The 24,304-nt window shown below is 37.2% G+C and overlaps 1 protein-coding gene across 2 annotated transcripts in view; it reads right to left on the bottom strand.

Moving 5' to 3' along the window:
* TENM1 (teneurin transmembrane protein 1) overlaps positions 1-5,755 on the bottom strand; it is a 615,716-nt gene extending 609,961 nt beyond the window's left edge. The window contains exons 1-2 of one of the 2 annotated variants that reach the window (XM_040572077.1): positions 5,712-5,755; positions 5,205-5,361 (exon numbers count right to left, since the gene is read on the bottom strand). The gene's annotated coding sequence lies outside the window, so the exon portion shown is untranslated. Of the gene's footprint in view, positions 1-3,431; positions 3,668-5,204; positions 5,362-5,711 lie in introns of those variants that run through there. The other variant, XM_040572078.1, reaches the window with a different exon arrangement.
* Between the last annotated feature and the right edge of the window lie 18,549 nt (positions 5,756-24,304).

The raw sequence follows: 24,304 nt of genomic DNA, 5'->3' as shown, positions 1-24,304 counted from the left end.
AACTGCTGCAGTCAGTGATTTGCAGTGATTTATTCGGTGATATGGAGAATTAAAAACTTTTAAAACTCATTTAGTGTACTGCAGCTGACACATGATTGAATATTACTGTAGAACCCCAGCTCCCAGAAGGCTTACTCCATACATTTTTATGTTTTCCTATCATATCTTAACCACAGGTCTACCTTGTTTTATTTTCCCTAAGCATGCTCTGAACATTACAGGTAGATGTTTTATATTCAAGCAAAAATGGAGAAGAGGCGAACCCAATTACTCTGATCCTCATCGTTTAGTTTGTCATCTATGATGCAAAGCACATAGTAACAAATTATGTTAAGGAAACTTAGCAATAGTCCCTTGTATTCCCTTCCAAAAGGTGTGTGTGTGTTTTGCTTTACCCTACACCAAAAGCCTGGAATATTTTCCTGTGTTACAGAATTGCAAAAGCCTATCTGAAAGGCTTACTTGTGAGAAGGAACTGACATGGAAAAAAAAGTCTTGCCTCATAACATCATATTTTATTTTTGCCACCTTTTAAAATATCTATTAGTTTTGATTAAATACACTGAAACGTCATTTAAATTATATACACAGCTTAACTAAAAATTAACAAAGATTTTGAAGATCAGTTGGGAACAATGCATTGATATAAAAATCATTAAGAATTTATGACAAGCAAATATTTATTGCAAGTTATCTTGTCTCGCTTTGTGAAATAATGTATACTTGTATGACATTTACTTGTGATGTGTTTTTTATTTTCATGTATTTTCACTATTAATTTTTATTTATAAAAAAATGTGATTAAAATTTTTTATAGCAGCCTTTGAATTTTATTTGTATTGAAGAATAGTAATAATACAGGCAAAGCTACATTCTTAAGTTGTAAGGTTGGTGGTAGAATGGAATTGTTTACCAAACTGACAAACTTAAGGCTGACCTTGAAAATATAAAATTAGGCGCAAAATTGCATTAACCTCTGAAACACTAAGACTTAGCACGACACTGTTGTGGACAATACCAAAAAGTTACAAGAGCCAATTGCAATACAACTAAGAGGCAACTAATTGCAATACAACTAAGAGACCAGTGTTACAGAACTCCTTTAAGCTGCAAGTGAATTTGGAGGGTAGTTATGGTGAATGAGCACTTTTGCCTTCTATGCAAGTGAAGAATGTACCAACCACTCATCTTCTCCTCCGTCTTCCAATTCCCCCATTTGTTTTTTTATTTGATTGTTTTTTCCCCAGAAATAACAGTTATCATAATTGATAATAAGTAAGGATCAAATTCATAAGAACACCTCATTTTGACATCTGGAATTTCTCTACAGCTGAAGTTCACCTAAGTATCTCACTCTGATCAGAAGCCCTATATTTCTGCAAAAAAGGTTTGCAAGAATATTTATACCTAAGGGTTTTTCCCTTATATAGGAGCTAAAGAAGACAGCTGGATTTGTTTCTTATAATTCTGTACCGTTGTAGTTACACATCCTAGTTTCCTAATTTACACATATTGCCACACAACTTCACTGTAACATCTTGCCTGTAAGCCACTAGAAAGTATTTTCTTAAAAAAAAAAAATTAAATTAAAAACCAGTACCAATATTGCTGCTCTGACCGCCCCCAACTCCTCAGATAAATTCCTTAGTTATTGCCATATCAATGAATTAATGCTTACTAATTCATGCTTAAATGCTTTCGCTGAAAACAAAACCACACTATTACCATGTCATTATTTTCTGTATAACAAAGAGCTTCACACTTGTAGAACGCAACAGTTTATGAGAAAACGGCATCCTCAAAGAAAATGAAGCCAGGAGAAAAATGAAGGAGTTTTATTATTAGAGTACCTACTACATACTGCAGGTTTCAGCAATCCCTGAATGTGACTATAGATTTAAAGAACACAACTACATAAACTAAGGGTTAGTTAACAAAATAAACATTTCATGAGAAATACTTTTTTACTTTTTTAAATCACTAGCTGTATGACCTGACCACTTGCATTGCTTTAGCATCAAGACAGACTATCTTATTTAAAATCCTCCTGAATAGACCTGTAAATATTTCATGATTAAATTTCGGTGAACTGCAAGAGAGAAACCTGTTAACATCTTGCAGAAAAAGACTAAAATACATATGCACAAATATCAGGAAACGAGAAGGATGCATAAGGAAACAAAAGAATATGGAGAAGCCATAAATTAAAAGACAAGGGATTTTTGTTGTTGCTGTTTACAGTCACTTTGGTAACTACTTCTGCATATAGTAAAAGCATAAGTGTATTAAGGCTGTTTGCAGCACAGAAAATTGAAATGTTTTAGTTCCCTCCACACAAAATAAATAGCACCAAACTTCTATGAGCCAAAGTCTTCTCCTACTCAGATATTTTGATATCAACTTTTTATTATGTTTTAATCCTGATTCTACTGATCATCTTGCATTACCACTTTGTAGTCAAACATGCGTAAACATAGGGTGCCAAGCTCTTTTACTGTACTGAAACTGAAGCAAAAAAGGACCCAAAAAGTTCGTTTGTCATACACAGTAAGGAAGTGAGCAATATAACCTTATTGCTCTCGATATACAACCAGCACTGCAAGTCCCTATACTGCCAGCAAGCTGTCAACAGGTGCAAACCTTAGTTAGGAGACACACATTACAGCTTTTCAGTTTATTTCCACCAGATGGCAGGTGAAAGTTTGATTTCCATATACAAAACTCCTCTAACAAATTATAATAGCAATACAGCTCTTGAAAGTGGCATCTTGATTTGTTTTTACTGAATGTTTTGATTCACTCAGAATCAGGCAGGTCGCTGCAAGGTTTTGGTTTCTGGATTAGCAGTAACTTAAACTTCAAATTTAAAAATGCATCAGTTATTAGCTTAAATAAACCAAATCATTCAGATTACACTCTCTTGGAAAAAGTAAGACAGATGAAGAAAGCTAGTATATACCAGCAAATAGCACATTTCTCTACTGAACAATTTTAAACACAACCAAGACAGTAAGAACACAGTACAGTTCTCCTCCTCCACCATATTTGCACACTTCTGACACTGAATCAACTCTCCCAGTCTCATTCTCCTTTGTTTTTTTCCAGTTGTTCTACATCTCTAATTCAATCATTATTCTTAAGAACAAAGCCATCACAGAAATACTCTGACAGTACCTATCTTCCTGGTTTGGGTAGACTTCAGAATTCAGTAGGATGAACCAGAAAGCTTGGTTGGTAAGACCTTGGGTCCAAGGCCTCAACCCTGTAAAAAATTAGTTTTCTCTGTCCATACAAAACATCACTGAAGAGAAAGTGATTCAGACTTGCTCTTTTAAGAGCATGAAAGCCTTCCAGCTGGTGTAGGATCAAACAACTCAAATAGTTTTCTTACACACATCAGCATTTCGGATCTCCCAATCACCTCCACTTACACACTACAGTTCATCCCGAGGAGCAGTCCTAAGGGCATGAGAGCTGTACTATTCTCAGATGAAACCATGCCAGGAGAGCATCCGATGTGCTGCAGCCCTCAACGGGCACTCAGCCTGCACAGCCAGCCAAGAACCAAGCTGAAGGAAAATCCCTGCACCACTCATATGGGGATGGTGACTTGCCAGTACCAGCTGCTTCACCCAACAGCTCCACCTCACCTGTGCTACCTTACTTGCAAACTTATGCAGAGCCCTCAGCAATTAGCTGCTGGATATTAAAGTGAGCCACAGGTTTTGTGGTTTAGCAAATTTTGTGATTTAGCAATCCTTACTAATTGTGCTGCCCACATTTAAGTGGCCTGGAAAAAATACAAATAAAAAGTGATATACTTAGCCTTCTCCGAAAAGGAAAGTGTTTGTAACAAAAATGCCAGGGTTATCCAGAAATAAAGAGCATTTCTCTTGGTAGTGGAGCATCTGAAATATAGTAGTTCAGTCACTTTTACTGAATTTTATCTCAATTCTCTACAGCTTTTCAAGATTTGGCCTTTATCTCCTCTCTTCTAATACTAAGATAATTCAGAAAGAGAATTTACAAAACCCAGGACATAGAATGGACAGTTACCAAGCTGCTAAAGCCTCAACCAAGCTCAGCAATCTGGATTTATTAGCTTCTGGACACAAAACATTAATAAATGTCACCATTTAATTTCCAGATAAAATTAAGCATATCTGTAAAATAGGTCTATGTCACATCTAATACAGTTTAATTATAGTAATCTACACAGAATAGTATATTTTTAATCTCAATGAGAAAGAAGGGAATTACATTCAGAAATCCCTGAGCAACAGGATTCAAAAACATCCCTTAGTTTTTTACAATGTGAACTATGCATTCGATAGTTATATATGTGTTTTTATATTTCTTACAACTCTCATGCTAGAGCTGTCCTGGACTTCACAGAAGTGTAGCATACCTTAAAGGTGGTCTACATCTGGCTGAGTTTACTAAACTATTAATGTTTATCATTGAAATATTTTATCATTGCATGGTATTTATGTGATCTGTATAAAGCACCTTTGCAAAAATGCAAAAAACACATAACTACATACTTCATAATTTGAAAACAGATAATGTTTTGACTTATAATTTTTGAATTGCAATGAAATATTTTTATATTTCCTCTCATAAAAAAAGGTAGAACCTGACTATGCTATTTAAAGGTTGCCCTTTCAGCTAGAGCTTGAACTGAATTAGTCTGATTAAACCCCTATGCAACAGACATCAGTTTCTACATATATTTATATAAAACAAGGCAATCGTAGTTGTTTTTTTTTATCATCACTGCTCGTGTTTAAAAAAAACAAAAAAAATATTATTATAGGTCAGATTCTGTAGAAAAAAATTAAAATCATGAAAACAAACAGAAATCCAATGTACTGTTTTCTATTTACATGTGCCTACATACAGGCCTGCTATTACAATGGTGAACGCACATATAACAGAGAGCTCCATTTCTGATTGTAAGCAGAGAAGAATAGGCACATCAAGTGGCACAGCTAAGCAGAGACCAAATTAGGAAATACGCAATGTAGCACTGCATATCACCAGTTGGTGAACTGGTCAAAACTTCTGTTATCAGTTTTTAAACTTCAGCTGGTCCATAATACCTAACTAACACCAACTGAGAGAAACATACACAACTTTTCCATCTAAACTGGTTTCTCACAGAATATCCAGCTAACCTTGAGTCTCAGGCCCAGCAGCAGTACCTGTAGCTGGGCTCAGGGCATCTGATAACGAACAGAATGAAGACTAGTGACAGACTTGCTCTGCTTACACACCAGGATTCCCTATAGAGTTGAACATCTCTATGCAGGAGACAAAGTACTCCTGGGGTGCTCCAGGACTGAAGAATTCAATCTTGGCCTAGGGAAACAGAACTGATTATCTTTTGTTCCAAGAACACAGCACATCCTCTCATACTGACTTCCATAACGAACATGGAGAGACAATGTCATCTAGAAACCAATCAATTCTGCTGTAGTCATTATACCTCTTAGAGAAAGGAGGACAAAACAAAGTTCTGCCTGATAGTCACTTTGCTTAATGCACTGTTACCAGGTGCTCAGATAAAGTAGTGATGTGCAGAGCAAAAAAAAAAGAAGGTACACAACAAAATACAGCACGCCCTCTGTATTATATAATTAAATTATAGGGGACTAGTGGAAAAAACAACAACAACAAAACCAACCGCTGCTTTACACTCCCAAATTCACCTTTGCTCATGTCCTCCCTCTCCCCTTCTGTCTGCACACCCAGGCTATCCTACAAAATAGCTTAACATTTAAGGCAGCTGTTTCACAGAGCCTAAAGAGGCCCACTCAATTATCCACTTTGCCAAACATTTCAAGCACCTGCCTGCCTATCTCACATTTGGTCAACTAGCTGAAAAAATAGCTGAAAGCTATCTGCACCAGGGGTGCTGATCCCTGAATTTGAATTTGAAATTTGAAGCACAAAATTACTGAGAGGCAAGGGGGTGTTTTTCCTAAAACACCACAGTTGTGTACCTCTGCAGCCAAATGGACGGTTCCGTGCCTGTTAAGTATGTGAGTTAAACCGCTGCTGTGACAGCTCTTGTTGCCAAATCAGGATGCTTAAGGACGCCGTATCACTGAGCATTAATGCTCTGTAAACAATGGTAGTCATAATCCCTCCTGTCTCCATGTAGGACGAAAAAGAAAAGAGTCATGTTATTTCAATATTAAACAAATAGAGGAATTACCCCATCTGCCACTCCTTTTCTAACACAAGCCTCAATCATCCTACAAAAAGTTTATCATATGAGCCAGCAACAAGCTTCAAAATGTGCCAAATGAGATGGTCCAATCTCAAAATGAAGAAAATGTATCAACATTTGCACTTACAATCACACTTATGTCTGACTCCTGTGGAATAGCGGTGAAGAAGAAACTGGCGGAAAGACGCAGCTGGTCTTTTGCCAGGCCATATTCCAAGCAAAGTCAACAGTGAGAGAAGATGGGAAGGAAGATGGACAAATGCAATGAAATACAGGTGGCAAGAATACACGGGAGCTGAGGAGACAAGCAAGGCAGAATTTTTCATTTTTTAGAAAAGGACAAAAATATTGGTTTCAAACCAAAACAGAAGAACCATCAAGGTCTGAAAGGTTTAATTAGAGCACTGCAGCTCCCTTGAATTGCCATTTTCATGCTTTACACCTGCAACCTAATGTCTGCTATTTCTGCGCAGCTGTGCAGTGCAAAAGGTGAATGAAATAAACTTTCCTGGTAATGCAGACAGAATGAAGATCCTTCTGCTACTCTCAGCCCCAGAATACGGTGATAGCTCTAGCTGAGAGGAATAGAGAAGTATGGATGCAGCCCCCAAGGGAAACCCCACACATGGCTGTGAGTGGTTCAGGTACCTGAATCCCAGCTCTCCAGCTGTTATTTGGTGCTCAGTTATGCAGCTGGCTATTGAGCAAGTGTGCACCAAACTTAAAAATTACAGTTCAGCATTTTTAAGAGAAAGACGCATTCCTAATAAAGGAATCAGTCACATAGGAAGTTCCGATTAGACTTGAGATTATAGTGAAAAAGGAATTAAAAACTGTAGTATTACAGTGATAGTTTTGTTAAATAGAAAATGCCTTTTTGAATCAAAGAGTAAGTGGCTTGTTTAAACAAATGTTCTTCAGGTGTTTTCAAATGAACAGAAAACTTTTCTTTCAGCTGTAAATAATGTAGTTTAGGAGATAAGCATTTTTTTAATCAAAAAGATTAAAAAAAATGTTTTTTTATCAAAAAAAAGAGAAACATTTAAAAATTTTTTGTGTAAACATGCCTCACTACAGATTGAAACCAAATCTGATGAGAATCCTTCTCAGGCCCAGCAACAGCAGGATGATTTTTTGTACTGATCAGAGCTGGAATTTAGTGCTTTTAATCACTGTTCAAGAAAAAGGTGTCTGCACAAAAAATACCTGCACAATTTCCAGCTATTAGCCAACTTCCTACTCTTTAGGATTACTTCCTACTCTATTTGATTACAGCAAACGCAATGCTTGCACCATTTGTTCTGGCTAAAGACAAGCTTTTGCCTGGTTGCAATGCAAAGTGTCAAGGAAGGTAAGGACATTTACAACTGCTTGCATGGTCCATGTGTTAAGCCATGCAGATTGCAGTCTGGACATTTGGATATGAAATCACTGTTCTGTCTGCCAAAAAGAAACCAACCTCATTCGGTGCAAGTGAGCACAAAGATTGCAACCTCAAAATGACACAGGAGGGGAGGTTCACCAGCATGCTGAATAGCTACTGTGAGTTACACCCCAAAAATTCAGCTAGCAGACAATAATATACGGAATCAGCTGCGTTAAGAAAAACGAACACATATACCTACTGGTGAAACTGCCTGCTTTTTCAAACTAGATATCTTGCATTTCTGAGCAGTACCTGATGAGACAATGAAACACCGGAAAGTGCAATTCAACAGAGATGGGTGACTCCTTCAGCTGGATCTAGAGAAGACACACAGTTATTTAGCAATCAGCAAGTTACGTTGTGCACTGGTTTGAAATTTGCTGATGTAGCAGAGAAAATGCAAGAGTTAGATTTATTTTTGAAGTGTGGTCAAAGATGAAAACAAAGAATTTATTTGAGTGGAGAATTAAACATTGCTGAATAAGTTAAAGACAGAAAAACCTATTTTTCCAAGTTTTCTTCTAAACTGTCTGAAGTAGAAGACCGTATTGCTTAATTTCTGTATCAATCACACTTATAATTATTTATGACACTTTCAGCCCATTCATATTAGAAAGATATTCTTGTAAATTAATATTAGAGGGCAAAAAGAAAATCTGAATTGGAAGAGCCAAAATATTTCCTCAGCTATACTGATGGCAAGCAACATATTCTCTGGGATATGCAGTACATACATACTACAGAAAGTCATAGTGCCTCTCTTCTGTCAGTATAATACAGAAGCATTACTCTGGTAGTAACCCATAAAAATAAAGCCACCATAGTTAGTCGATCACTAAAGTTATCTTAGTCTAATCATAGTATTGTAAATCTTTAGGAACAGAATGACCACACACAACTAGACCATCTCTCTTAAATGCTACAAGAACAGTTCAGAAGAGGAAGAAGAAAACAAAACCAAAGCATGCGAAGCGTGTTCTTTTACAGGCTTTTGTTTCATTTTTGATCCAAAATGAGCATTTGGACACCTCTTGACTGAATAACAACCAAATCATAATGATCATAAATCAAAGAGAGGAACTACTTTGAAAGAAACTGCCTCATGGTAAGATTTTATATTTGAAAAATAACAATCTGTACTCTCCTTCATACAACCAGAGCCATTTTCATTGAGTTTCACTAGACTAAAACTTGACTTTACATGGATCGAAACAAAACCCGTAACATTAAATTGTATTTTGGAATACAGAAAAATACTAAAGAAAATTCATGAGTAATCAGAAAGCCAAAGGGATAATATTAATAAGAAAAATGTGAAAAATCCCATAATTTATCTCAAAACAGTTGAATGCATTCTTAATCAGTGACTTTTGTTATAAGGACAAAGGAAAATGAGAGCATCTTCCCAAACGAAGATCTCTATTCAGACTGCAGACAACTCAGTTCTTAAAGGCTGTGAATATGATTTCAGTAGTCTCTACAAAAGCACATCGTACAATCTGTTATGCATCACAATCCTGGCAAATATAGAATATTTATGTCTACGCTGTGGAAAATTAGGCCAGAAAGATATCAGAGAAGATTGTTAAATACATAGATATACTTTAAAATATTCGTAGGGCTAGCTTAGACTAACATTTGTTCTTTAGGCTGCTCACTATTCCCTGCATCCTAAAAGGGTATGTTGCCTTTACCAAATGAAAGGAGCTCATTTCTGTGGTCAGTTTTAGAGGTCTGTTTTCTTGTCTTACACAATGGATCAGAAATTCTTCCCATATTCTGTTTCTGCTCCCCCAGTATACAGCTGATAACTTAGAAACAGTTGGAGGGACATGAAAATTGTCCGCAGTAAATACAGAAGTCAGTGCAATTTCAGCTGCTTATGCCAACACTTAATGTGCTCTACAGTCTTGGGCAATAAAATCTCTGGGTGAGGCACCAAAAAAAGCTGGCTAGAAGATCAGTTCCCTGTGAACTACTTTTCATTAATGCATCTGCTACCATATTGCAGTTACACATTAAAACCACTGTATTTGTTTTAGAAAGGAAAAAACGAAAGACAAAATGTATATGAAAACTCACTTTTTTATTGTTTTCCCATTCTCGTATCCTTTATTAGCATTCCTCCTTCAAGCGACTAGGGTGTAATTTAATATGAATGGAGCAGTACTTGGTTCAAAACTGAGGTTTTGTTGCAACGTAATTAGACCCCAAATGCACCCAAACAGTTTCCAGGCTACCAGCTAGATAAAATGCTTGGTAGCAATTTGGACTCTGATTGAACTATTTTCTCACTTAAAATTCAAAATAGGAAACGTATTAGCAGAGGAGTAGAGAGGAAGAGACCAAGTAATTCACTGTGATATAGGCCTTATGGTAACTGAAACTTATAATTATATATGAAATGGAAGAGTTAGTACAGCATAACTGTCAGGCTCTGTAACACAGGTGGGTTTGCTTCTTCAAGATTTCTCTCACTTTTTTTTTTTTTCCCCCTCTTCATCAGCATATTAATGCTCTTCATCATCATTCTTTGGCAGTGTGACACATATCACATTCCCCATCCTTCTGAGCATATGGTCTGGAACTATTCAATAGCTGCAATATGATGATTCTGGGCTGCTGAGCGCAACTGATTGGCACATTAAACTGCTGGGAGACTCTTATCTGGGGCAGACAGGATTCTTTCCAGTGTAGTCCTAAGGGGCCCTCAGTAATGAAAAATAGTAATTCTAAGTCTTTTCCACCTGTCTGTTGCCAGGCATTTTAAAATGGAGTTTCAATAGTTTTTCTTTCCCCATAACCCTTATTAAAGCAAATCAAGTGCAAACCAGAAGAACTTGGAGAGCTTCACTAGAGACCCTGCAGTTATCGATTTAAGAATAGGCATTTCAAAGCTTATTTAGCCTTGCTTTTAACACTGTAAGGCAGCCTAGTGTCAAAAGATGTTAATACAAAATGGGTATCAAATTAACCAAATAAATACAGTAGCAGAATTTTTGGTTTATATTCAAATATAAATTTGAATCAATTTTACTTTTAAATCAATAAAGGATAAAGAAAATAATTATTTGTTTTGCATATAAACAAGAATAACGAAGTTGAAATCTAACTGAAGATATAAAATTTACCAGATATAAAGAGATTCCTTCAGCTACTGCAGCCTGCTCTTAACTGCGATAGTAGTGGTAAGCATGCCTGCTCTTGCTAGGAATGACACTGAATCAAGCATTTCCTTCTGATCCCCATTTCATCATCCAAAGGAAAAAAATCCGCTTCTGGATTCATGACTCTTTGCAAAACAAGGGAAAGATTTACTGCGAATAGTGATTGCCTGAAGAATTACTATAGGAATTGGATAACGGTACTATGATCTAAGGACAGAGTTTTTGTGGCTGACATAGTGGCAATTTAAATGGTTTACATGTATTGCTTTTTAACTCAATAAGATAATACTTCACTTTCTTTCATCTACAAAACTAGAAAGACTGATTTTTTTTCCCATCTGTGTATGTTTTATTATGTTTAGACCCTTAAACAGTGGCTACATTGTTCCCTTCCAGGAAATAATGTTGAGTTCCAAATAGATATAAATATGTACAGGACTAGCAAATACACCTTCTGCAGTAGTGCCCCAAACTAGATAAATGGAGCATCACTAAGAAGTCTTGCAAATATTCTCTATTGCTTCACAAATTTTATGCATGCAGTTTTCTTATTTATGTTTCAAACTTTGCTACCATTTCTTGCAGTGGAGGCTTCACACCTCTAAACTCTAAATAATGGTTTCTGGAAGTTTATGAATTTGCTGCTCTCTGTCATGGCCTTGCAGCTTACACAATACAGATACAGAAAGGATTTTATTCTGTCAGATTCAGCCATTAATACTACACAAAGTGTTGGAAATTACAGTTCTTTCTTTTGAGGTTGCAAAAAGATTCCAGAGAGGCTTCATCATACACAGGTCCTCTATACAAGCGTTGTTAAAATTTGCAATTATTCCCCCCTTGCAGGGATTAGCTATTACCATTTGGGTTTGAAAAACTTCATCTCAGAGGAGAAGCAATCACTTCGTTTTAAGGCTGCTACAAAAAAATCTCAGGCAAACCTGCTGTTTTCACATAAGGGGTAATATTTCAATGAAATGCTTGTCTTTATGCCTCACATAAGAACTGCGTTAACATTTGCATTCTTCATGGACCAACATTTTTTTGGACATAGTTTCCCACGTTGATGTTTTAGAAGTCCTATTTTCTCCAGCAGCACTGTACGGTGAGGTTCCTGCAATGTGATTTGCATTCACATTGGTAAAACTGAATTCTATTCAGTGGTGATATATTAAAGCAGTTGGATGCATTAACGTTCATACAGCTCTCCTGCTGAATGTTTGCAAGACCCATTCATTTCACATTTTTCTGTAAAAGATAAAAACACTTCTTTGGAGAACTTGAACAGTGGATTCTTGCAGCGTAATCTGCTGTCAGAGACAGAGCTGCAGCAGCAGCCTGCCACAGGATATCTCAGATATACAGCTGAACGTAAAACTTTTTGTACCCCTTTCACATTCGTTCGTGCTTCTTCTACATGCTTTTCTATGCAATGTAAGAAGAGACAAGGAGTTACTATCAGTGTAGAAACCAATGTGATGATAATTTGAAGTGGACTGATGATAATTTGAATTGGACTTCCTATTTCACGTAGTGGGCACAAACTATAATTTTTTGTGCTCATAGGGAAGAAACAGGAGGTAAGTCATTTCATTAGATATACTAGGACAGAGTACTGCTGTAACTAGATAGGTGAGCCTTATAGGTGAGCTGTCTATACATTAAAGTAGTAGTTTACTGAATTTATACCATGCTTCACATGTCTAATCAGCTATCATGTCCTAGTCTACATTTGGAGAGAGCAGTAGTACGGGTCAGAATTCTGCAGTAGTTCATGTTCTTCTACACAAAGGCATATTTCACATCACTTGTATGATGTAGTTTTTCAAAAAAAGTAATAAAAATTAGGAGTGGCTACAGTAATCCCAAGCATTCAAGACTTGGAATATCTGTGGTATGTACTAAATTTTTCAAGCAATATATACTGAGTGCTTTCTCTCCTAAATGCCTATTAAGGGTTGCTGTATCACATATAAAAGTGAATAGAAGACCTGTTTTATCAAAAAGTTTTGCTGACAGAGTTGTAAAATTATCATTATTGATCTTAATACAGTTAATAAAACGATGTCTCTGAAAACCAGAAGCAAAACACAAAACATTATCTTTCATTCCAAGTGTTGAGGAATGCACTTTCCTGAAGAAAGTTCTACATTATGAACATCCTTATTTATAAGGAATCAATTTTTTTAATAATTACAGAAGATACTGCAATTTGAGGAGGAGGTATCACAGTTAAATGAAAGCAGAATGCGATGAAGGAAAAAGTCTTCATCTTTATGGCTTCTTCCCACTTAAATCTCAGAGATGTGCTCCTCCTCCCACCTTGACTAGGTATGATGTTCCCTGAAAGACTTCAGAAGGTATTCCTCCTCAAGTCAAACAGTCTGTCATTAGCACAAAGTAATCTTTACTGTAATGGTCTTTAATTGCCTTTAATTATTTTATATCTGAATTACTGTACACTGCAGAACATTTAAAGCCATAATAATAAAATACCTTATTATAGTGGCTTATTGAAGTACTACTGGGCTTTGACTTCTGGGAATCATTCTCAAGTCCAACAGTGATTGTAAATCATTCTGATCTCCACCATGTAAGTCAATGGGGATATCGCATAAAAAACTGAACTTGTAAACTTTAAAACATTAATTCCTACTGGAACCAAAGGCGATAAATTCCATCCCTCATCCTACTTGGGTTAGGATAAAGCTCCAAAAGCAAGGCAAACATCAACTATGGCACAAAATCAATGCTTGCTTTTCTCCTTTTTTCTCACAAATACAGTATTTGTGACCCATAAAATCCCTGGAGCTAGCCCAGTAAGATAAGCACTGCTGCATAGTTATTAATGTTGCTTATACACATGCCATATCCAGAAATCACAACCTGAAATTCATGCTTTCAAATCTGGAAATGTTTTAGGATGAGGTTATTTCTTGAAAGCCAAGAATAAAGTGGCATCCTAACCTCAGTGAGATCTGAAATAGTAGACTGGTCATTAGAAAAAAATGTTTAACATGTTTGCTAAAAGCAAATGAGTTTAAAAAAATAAAGTCAACATATTAGGGAGATTATGGGGATTTTAAAAGTATCCAGTACTAACATTAGTTAAGAAGTTAAACTCTGAACAATGACGGTATTTTCTGAGGGACTGTGAGCAAGGTGCAGAGGAGATGCAGAACTGTCATCATGCAGGTACGGTTTTGCTATACAGTTGGCACATCATCAATATATTCTTGATATTCCTATTAGTCTGCTCTATGACCTTCTGCAGGCCTCCTTGCTGCACCAAAATGTCTGCACCTGAAAAATACAGGCAGCAGGGCTCCAGCTGTACACTGGTATGAGCGACCTATGGTTGTTTGGTGCATTGACTCAGAAACATGGATTATCGTCAAAGGACACAGAATAGTGCATATTAAGCATTTTTATTATTTGTTGTGCTGTACATATAGCACCTCCTGTTCCCAAGGTCTGGGTGTTTAATGCCATGTAAATGCATACAGGAGAAAGCCACAGCCCAGACCTTGGACTGCCCCAGTCTAGCTGCAGTACAGCAGCAGAGGTGGGGAAAGAGTTGGGATTCCCACAGCTGAGGTTCATGCTCTGCTTTGACAAGCCATCATTAGAGCTTTAATTTTTTACCAGCATAAGCAATCCACCTATACCATGGCAGTAGGACTAGGAAATAGCCAGCACTATCATGTCACAAAGCTAAAGCCAACCCCCTTTCCCTCTCCCCCTATCTCAGGGGGGGGCATCTTACGTGTTGCAAGACACGTAGCACTTTCAAAGGGCACATCATGACTACTTCTAATCTGATGATAGTCCAAGTCATCTCCCATGAGGTAACAAATTTAAATAAAGTACAGCAAAAACTAAAGACAGTGCTTTACAGGAACTTCACTGGAAAACAAGACAGACATGGGAACCTGCGGACAGACTAGGGAACTTCAAGACAGACTACTAGACATAGCATCAAATAATTAGCCAGTGGCCTCACAACTTCAGCTGGTATTTGTAGTGACATGACAGAATATAAATCACTAGAACATTTGATTCCAAGGCCTTTTTATGCCATATAATGCCATATTTTATCCATTTACTAAACTTTCACGTTCCTCATCCTTGTGATCATCATCATTCTTTTCCCACCATCAGGCACCTAAGGCAGATGTCAAACAACTGCAATCCTCACTACCACAGGCTGGTTTTACCATCAAATCTCTTCTGTTCAGATATAACACAGGCATTCTGTTAATACTGTGTAACGAACTGTGCCCTCAGCAAGCCCAATTATTTTATTTTATTACATTTTATCTTTCATTAATAGCTTGTATTAAAAATTACTTATGGAGAAGCCAAGTAAACATAGACTTTGCTCTTTGGAAGAAGAAATGTTTGTTAAATTTGTTGGCATATGCCTACCAAACCAGCACAGCTGAGACTGATAAATAAGAATTTGATTAGCATTCAGATTATAACATGTCCATTCCTCTTCATAATGACAGTTCAACTGAGACTGTGTTTGTCCATTTTCAGAGATGAATAACTGTGGCATTTAGTAAAGAAGTGAGGAAACCATGTTTGGTTTTTAATTTGCTTTAATGACTTTCTTGGCCATGGTTATTTGAAGAAGAGCCTAGCCAGCTGCCTTTATTTCCCTTTCTGTCAGATTATGATCTCTTTAAAAACAATATTTGAAAATGGCTTTTCAGAACAAAATTCAGAAAGTGCTACAGAGCAGCTGACTAGCAAGACAAAAAAATTGTGCCAGTATCACTGAGATAAATTCAAGGTATGTAAGCAAAGTAGTTTCAGCAAAATGATTTATGGTAAAAACCTGGAGAAAATAATTTGTCCTCAATCTTCTTTATAAATAATTTGATTTATTTTAGTATGCATTATAGCACTAGGCTCTTCTTTTTCTCCCTGTCCTGAGGCATGTAGTGTTGTTAGACATATTTTCAAGAATATGTTGCCTTATGCATACACAAACCACAAGTAAAGATAAGGAACTGCTTTTTGCTGTAACAGGCTCTGCATACCTGTACTTGTGTACCCGTGAGGCGGACGTGAACTTGACTGCTATCAGCACTGTAATGCACATTAGACAGAAAGTAAGTTTCTTAAAAGTGGGCTTGTATTAAACAACCATAATGAACATATTTTTCTTTGGAGCTCTGCAGGATGGTGATATGCCATGATGGTTTACTTAAACCATTCTGTCTCTGTTCCTCTTCATCACTATGAAGCAGTATTTCCACAGGTACCGTTTCTCTCACTTTCCACAGGAGATCTAACAGTTATTCCCATATTCTTATTCAATTTAGTAAGGAAGTAGTAGGGGGAAGGTTAGCAATAATTTTATGAATAGATAACATTATCACATAGTAAGGTACACGAAGTTGAATTTGGTCTTTCTGTGACCAAAGAATGAGCAAGAGAATGTGCAAGAAATCTTAGATTGTATATGCTGAGCAGAATGAAAATCGTCAGTTCCTAATTTCATTACTGTATTCATATGAAATGTTTGAGATTACCTACTGTTATCACCAAAATCACTGATCAGAGGATATTTCAACACTGTTCTTCAGTCTCCTTCTCCCTTCCACAAACTTCTGGTTTTTATTGATTTAATTGTACAATATGGATTTTAACTCATCTATACTACATATTCAAGTACTACATACTAACATAATTCAAGCTGAATTTCTCAAATGCGCCTAAAAGCTATCCCATTAATAGATATTTTACTAGTGTGTCAGAAAAAAGGAAGCAAGTTTTACTGAGAAGCTGAGCTTATACATTCAATTTAATCATTTCTTTTGCATTGCAAGTGTCCTCAGTTTTAGGGGTGGCAAGTTTATATGGGAATGGACTTTCAGCTGAATGGGAAACTGCCCAAACTGCATACTACCAACAAGCTACCTGAACATTCTAAACAACAGTTTGATGTTTGACAAGAAGACAATCTAAGTTCTAGAAATGTTGAGGAATGTGTGTGGCTTGGTAAAAGTCACAAATCAGAAACTTAAGAACTGTATCTGACAACATTAAAGCAGCACAGGTAAGAGAAGTCATAACCGCACACAGGAACAGCTGGAGTCTACTCTATTTCAGCACTATGGGATGAAAAGCAAATAATGCCAAAAATCATTCTTTGGTAAACTATTTAAGGATTCACATTTTAAAGTAACTCAATGGGTAGTCACACCTACTAACTGAGCTATAGACATAGCCTGATACCCATGACTGATGAATAGAAAAACCTTAGCTGAATGTACTGGCAAAATTATTCCCTGCAGCTTCGAACCCTCTTTCTGCTGCACAAATGGCTAACTTGAAGGGCTGCAGAATACGGTATGGTATTTAAATGTGTACTGAAACTGTGCAATGAGGGCAGGGCAAAGAGCTGAGGCCAAAAAGTTCATCAAGTATCTCAAGCTGGTATCTCTGTCATACAGAGTAGCAAGTAACTGCATCATGTAAATTAGTTTGTATAAATATTACACTATCCAAAGATCATACTTTGTGGCATAAGACAGTGGCCATCTAATTGATTGCAATAGTACTCTTGTGCAGTCATATAAGATCCTATTTCAGCAAAACTTCCAAGATTTAGCAAAATATTTGAGTTTCTTGACTATTTTTTCCTAGTGAACATGTGTAATGCATCTCTGTGCTGAGTTTCAAAAGGTTCCCAAATATGATAATTGTAGTGGAGAATTCCCAAATGGCACTAGATTCACATTGGATAAGAATGGGCAAACAACCTTCCTAGTCAATGAAGTATTTGTTTTACATTCATGTAAGATGTATTCATAACAAAGTTGTTCAGATGGTTCAAAAAAGTACCCACTTTACACAATTTTAACCTTTGTAATGGAAATCAAAATATCCTGCATATTAACAATACAAACCCAAGAACTTCTACTATTTTCAGACTAAAAGCTAGGAGAGTAGCAGAGGATTCCGCTTAGGTTTTACACAAATTCTTGTGTTAGTAGGTGCTCCTAATGTTAGAGTACATCTGGTGTGATTGCTATTAATGGGCTAAAATTCGGACAATGTTCAGAAGCACATTCATTGTGTGGCTTTGCAACTTGTACAGAGTATCATATCCACAAGCAAGCATCCTATATGCATATTGTGCAACCTCATAGACAGGCTTCTGGACAGACTTTAAAAATTACATTTATTTAATGAAGGTAAAAGCTTTATAATCAATATGTTGTGGAGATTTTGAGGGGATGGGTGATCTCAAAAGAACTTGTTTCCAGATCTTATCTTACTATTGAATTGCATATGTCCACGTGTTTTATGGCTGTGCAACATTCGACTGTATCATCCCAGAATAATTGTTGCCTGGATATTTAATGTGTTCAAGTGATTTGACCGTTCCTTTTTACATGTTTTTGACATATTCACCCTTCATTAGTATTTTCTTTTTTTTTTTTTTTTTTTTTTTTGCCACAGTCATGACAGGCTTGACTGTAAATTAACACTCTAAATAGTTTCCTGAATTCTCTTTCCTTCTGTGAGCTACAACTAATTTTGCATGCGTTTCGTTAAAGCCTTCGTAATTATCTTATCTCCCCAACAGCTGTAACACAGTAATAATGGCTTACAGCTACTGGTAAGGATGAGGCATTTTTTTCCCCCATGAAAAGCAGAAAATATGGAATACTTGCTGCTCCCAGCAGGCTTCCTGGGTACGGTACATATCCCTTGCGTGTCTGCACATGCTCTCCTATGGCAGAGACTTTTCTACAAACTGTTACAAATCTGTAAGTGATGAATGCATGATGAGAATATCATGGTGGTAGATAAGAGTTACAGTGAAGACATTAAAATAACAGCTGTCAACTGCTCTCTTATCCTTGCTCTCCTGACTTGAAATTTCACAACAGGAGAGAGGGGCAGGCTCTACCAGTGCAACCCAAAGCACAAGCAACGATAGCCCCTGGTGCTCTGAGGAAGCATCAGCATTCAGACCATCAGCATTCAGACACACAGTGCAACGCCTACAATCCTGCTCAGGCAGCTGTACGGGACGTGTGGCACAGGGAGCAGGCATCGTGTGCAGTACCAGCCTGCCTCTTCTGCCATGCCTGGGTCCGGGGACTCCTGCAGCAGCCTCTCTGCTGGAGCTGAAGTTCCAACAGCTCAGCTCAGTTGATGTGATGCTTTTACTGCAGGTGCTCTGCTTGTAATCACACTTTGCCCATTCAGATGGAAAATCTCTATATGCTTGATGATTTTTTTGGTGTTTTTGCCCATGTTTCAAAGAAATACTGCAGCAAGCTCTAATGAAAGACACTTAAACAGTGTCCCTGGGACAGACTCAGAAAACATCGGTCTTTCTTAATAAAAACATATCTGCAAAGTATACTTATGTCTATAGCATTACACATTAGAAGGATGACTTCTTGAGCTTATATTTGCAATAATGCATATACCTCTATAACTCAACATATATTCCCAGCTGTCCTGTGTTCCTGAGTTTAATATCACTTGGGTTACTAATCAGATCCTCAGCTGATAAAAATCCTGATAGTTGTGTTGACTTTCTAGAGCTATATTTATTCAAACCAGTCCACAAATATAGTTCTATAGATATCACTGAAAACTCATCTGTGTGGGCTTAAATGTGCAGCAATACAAAAATCACTAGTACATATCCTCTGTTTTTACATATTTCCTCTTGCCTTGGAGAACTTGAGAAACAGAAGCTGCAGTTTCACATGTCATACTTTGAAACAGAACATCCGAGTCAGTCAAGAAAAAGCATTTTTCTGATCTGGATCCTGACACTTCACAATCGCAGCATGTAAAGATGCCCTAGTATTACTGCTGAGCTGTCTGCACTCATCAGACACATTGAATTGACTTGTCCCCTCTTCTGCAGATTCAGTTTGCCAAGTGAAGTCAAAATGAGAGAGAGAGAAAGGAGGAAAAAAGGGGGAGGAGGAGATTGCAGCACAGCTTCATACCATCTCTGTCATTAAAATGGCACAGTAACTCCAATATTCTTAAAACAGGAATGTGGAGCAGCAAGCAGTGATACAGAATTCCGATCCAAGACCCAGCACTGCCATGGCAGTATGTCCACGTGGCTCACCCAGTACATCACAACTTGGATGTCAGGTATATAGTATCAAAAAACATCACTTGCTGAAAACTGTTACCTTTCCTTTCTACTTTCTTTAACATTCACCCTTCTTTGCTCTCTCCTTGCAAACACTTGTTAAAATTTTCTTCCACTTTTGAGAAAGATGAATTGTATCTGAAGCAACTAATAAATAAAAATATGCATATAAATTGCATCAGATAGTCAGAGACAAGTGCACCTGGACATGGATTTATTAGTAATACAGGACTCTCATCACACCACTTACAATTCCATTTTCACCTACCTAAGGGGGTATTGACATGAATATTACTTACTGCTTATAAACACCCCCAGGCTGTACGCAATTTTTATTATTATTATTATTTCAACTCTTTGGATCTAATCCTGTTTCATAACAAGAGTTTCTGAAAGGTGTTGTGTTTTAACTCACATGGAACTTGACAGAAACTGGGGATATCTGAAATAGGGTCACTTTTTAAGCCCCTACATATTTTTTAACCCATATTAACATTTTCAACGTACATTTTATGTATTTGCTTGTATAGTTGGCCAAGGAGAAGAAAGGATAGTACGGACACGTCATAATAATCTCTGAAATGGCCGTGTCTGTTTAAAAACAGCAACCAAACAAAAGCAAAGAAACAAAACAACCAAAGAAAGGCCTTTGTAAAGGCCTTTTACAAAAGCCTAACCATCCAAATTTCACATGGACAAAGCGAAGAAGTGGTGGTAAAGACAGGCTAACTTGCTGTTAAGTACATAGAATAGTTGAGATTAAACACTTCAATTTTTCATTATTCTGGAAGATCAGAATGACCTTCAGAATGATGTTCTAGAAGTAGTCCTCCATGTACTATTTTTTTTTTTTTTTGGCAGAGATGATTTCAAATAACACATCCTGAAGAAGCAGTATTCATCTGGCACCACTAAAATCTTTATTGTCTTCTTTTATCTTAGGTCAGACAGGCATCAACATTCCTTTTATTTTACTTTTACTTACATTTATTATTATTATTTTTTGCCCTGGTTCTGGCTTAGTTACACTTAAATCCTTACGACTCCCAGTGGCAGGGATGGGACTGTTGAATTACACCACAGCTTGTTGGGTTTTACATTTAAATGTTATCCAGCTACCTCAAAGTTTGCTTCCACTGCAGTGAGATAATGAATTTCAACACCTGGAAAGTAATTTTCATTTAGAAATGAGCTCACAGCAGTTGATGATCCAGTTCAAAAAAGTGTTTGTTGAGGGGTTGGAGAGCCACAACAGAATGTGTCATTATCTTATTAATGAGAAAGAAACTAAGCAGGTGTTGAATACTTACTGGCCCTAAAAAGGAAAATGTAATAAGCAGCTACCAGGCATAAAATACCTACTTTGTAGTGCCAAGTTATCTATCCCAAAAGGTAAAAGACAAAATCCATGAAGATATCATTAGAAACCAATATTTTAAAGGTACACGACTGATGAGGAGGAAAGGTGGCTGAATATTAAAGCCTAATTCAAATGGGTTAGAGTGATAACTGTTGACTTCTAAAGGATACCAACCTTCTACCTAGTTTTTACTAATTCCAGTTCTCAGTATGGATTTTGAGTGATAGAAAAATAAAGACACATAACCCTCTCCTCTACACCTCCAAAGAGGAAAACAATGACGAGTTGTTACTGGGAATCTTATGCTAATTATATATCGAGTTCAGACACTGCTATCTTTGAAACAGTCATTAAGGCACAGTTAAGTGAAGTGACCACATTTCCACATGCCTTCCCCTTCAACTCTATTTGCAAAAAATTGCAGGAGAGAAGGAGGCTCTTAACAACAGATTCTATTTGTGTGCACTTTGCATTTCAGTACAAAACAAAAGGGCACAAAAGTACACGAAACTTTAGCAGTGACACCTCTGTCCTGATAGCCCATAATATAGTGTCACAGACCTACCTGGCCACAGATCTTCAGATTCAGGAGCAGCCTTGTTAGTAAGGCAGAAGACCAGGAGATGACTGTTAGGTTTACTCCGCTCACCAAGGATCTTTTTTTTTTTTTTTTCAAGCCTAGTTGTTCTTTGTGCAAGTAATTATGCAATCCATCAAGAGAATTAAAACATTTTTTATTTACCTTGTCAGGTCACCCCTTCTCTTGATTATAGGAAGGATAATCCAGTAGCATCAGTCTGCTGCCTTTCCAGTAGAATAAAGGTTGACTTATTTTCATCAAGTTAGAGAGAGACAATGTTTCCTCATATAGCAATTTTCTTAACGGTACCTATATCATATTCCCCTGAGCACTTTATGTCTGCTATTTCCTTTTGCCTCCCTGCTCCCTTTCCAGCTGTGGCTGATGGGGATTTGCTCTTGGAAACAGCTGTGAGTTTAGGACAACAGAAGCCCCTTGCGTATACAAGTGATAGTCTAATGGGAAACATGACATAATTTTTCTGGAGTAAGGTAAGGCAATGGGAAGGCTGCCAGGTGTCTGCATGAGGAGACATGCAGGGATGTGTTGGGGAGGAGGACTGTCCTTTTCCTGAGAAAGGAACTGTAGGGTTTTCTTCATTACGGAGAGTGAGGCCTCAGCTGCCATTCCTTCTGCCTTCCAAGGACTGGAATTTAATTTTAAAAAGAAAAGAAAGCCACAGATCCTTCCCAGTGATAAGACATTAAGACAGTCTGTATGCAATGTCTTTGCCTTAGTGTGTTTAGAGAGCTGGAGCCCTCAGCTTCCATCTGTCGGGAATGAGGGGCCCGTATAGGTGCCCATTTCAGGGGAATTCAGCATTCAGCAGAATTCATCTTAAAAACAGGTGGCATTGTTAGGCTGCAGGACTGTCTGCTGATTTAAGAGACCCATAACATAGCTACAGCTCACTAGATTCCAACAGCAATGATCAGGGTCCTCTGCGCTCACATTTGGGCTTAGCCTTCCAAATGGACTAAAGGAAAAACTAAGCCCAGAGCTTGCACTGGAGCTAGAGTTATCTAATACCATCAGTAGCATTTATAGGGGAAGGGGAGCAGCAGTGATAATATGGAGTCATAAAATATGATTTCAATTTGAATGTTTGCCATGTTTGAGTGAAATTTTCACTCTTCCTTTTAGTATGTAAAAACAATTTATTTTGTTGTGATGAAACTAACAATGTTGCTCCAAGTAAAAAAGGATTTAACAACAAAAGGATTAGCAAGTAGTCTTTGTTCTATTTGTGAAAGTGTTGGAGCTTTCTCCCTGTATTTAACAAAATATGTGCGTAGCACCACAAATGTTGTTTGTCAGTTGTCAATAAAATGCAGTAATAGACCAAACAATAAAAAGGAATAATGACCCAAAAGCATCATAGTTTTGCGAGCTAATCATTGGTGACAAGCATAATACATTGATCAGAATAATGCCCCAAGGTTTCAGGTTCATTCCAATGTCTAATACATTTATGAATGGCAGTGGGGATAAGCAGTGAGGGAGCAGTAGTTGCAAATAGCAGAACCAATTCAGGAAAGGTGGTGAAGAAATCAGGGGGAATTTTTCCTTGCTGGGTGAATGGCCAATGGATAAAGAAGTTCAATGGGAAGGAAAGAATTTAAACTATTTTCACTCCTTATATGTTTGGACCCGTTTTATGTATCAGGAAGCTCAGAGAGAGCCTCTGTTCAGGCTGTTATCACATTAAGATGCATTAGGAATGAGCAGAAAATGATGTGCAATACATTCTAATTCAGCCTCCTCTGGAATGCTATAAGCTGTACAGAAGAAGGACAATAAAAACAATACAAGCATAGAGAAACTCTCACACAAAGAGAGACTGCAAGATTTAGACAGTTTATCTTGGAAAAGAGACAAATAACGAAGGATGTGAAAAGGGCATATTCAAAAACAAAATGACAGAGAAGATAGATCTGACATTACAATTCCACACACATCATAAAGCAAGAGCAAAAGGAAAGTTAATGAAAATAAAAGATGGTCAAACTGAAATCACTGAATAAATGTTTTCACTGTGCACAATTAGACTGTGTAACTCCTGGCCGCTAGGTGCTTTAGATGCCAGAATCTGCATATAGGTTCTAACCTGTTCCAGTTGGGACTGGGCATTTGCATAGAAAAGAATACTGAATAGGAAATTAAACTTCGTTCTGTAGGGTTAAATGGATATCTAAGTAGGGCAGTTCAAAATCTGACCTCAGGGATATGAAAATATTATTCTACATGCACCTGCTTTGCAGTTTCCAAAGTATCTGCTGTAAGCCTCTACCAGAAGGCAAATTGTGAGCAAGATGGACCGCATTGGTATAGCACTTCATGTCTGTTAATGATTAACTTTCCCAAACAATTATGGTTTTATACATT

Source organism: Cygnus olor, chromosome 13, assembly GCF_009769625.2.
Source record: "Cygnus olor isolate bCygOlo1 chromosome 13, bCygOlo1.pri.v2, whole genome shotgun sequence".
NCBI classification, from domain to species: domain Eukaryota; kingdom Metazoa; phylum Chordata; class Aves; order Anseriformes; family Anatidae; genus Cygnus; species Cygnus olor.
This window is presented reverse-complemented; position numbering and strand designations above follow the sequence as displayed.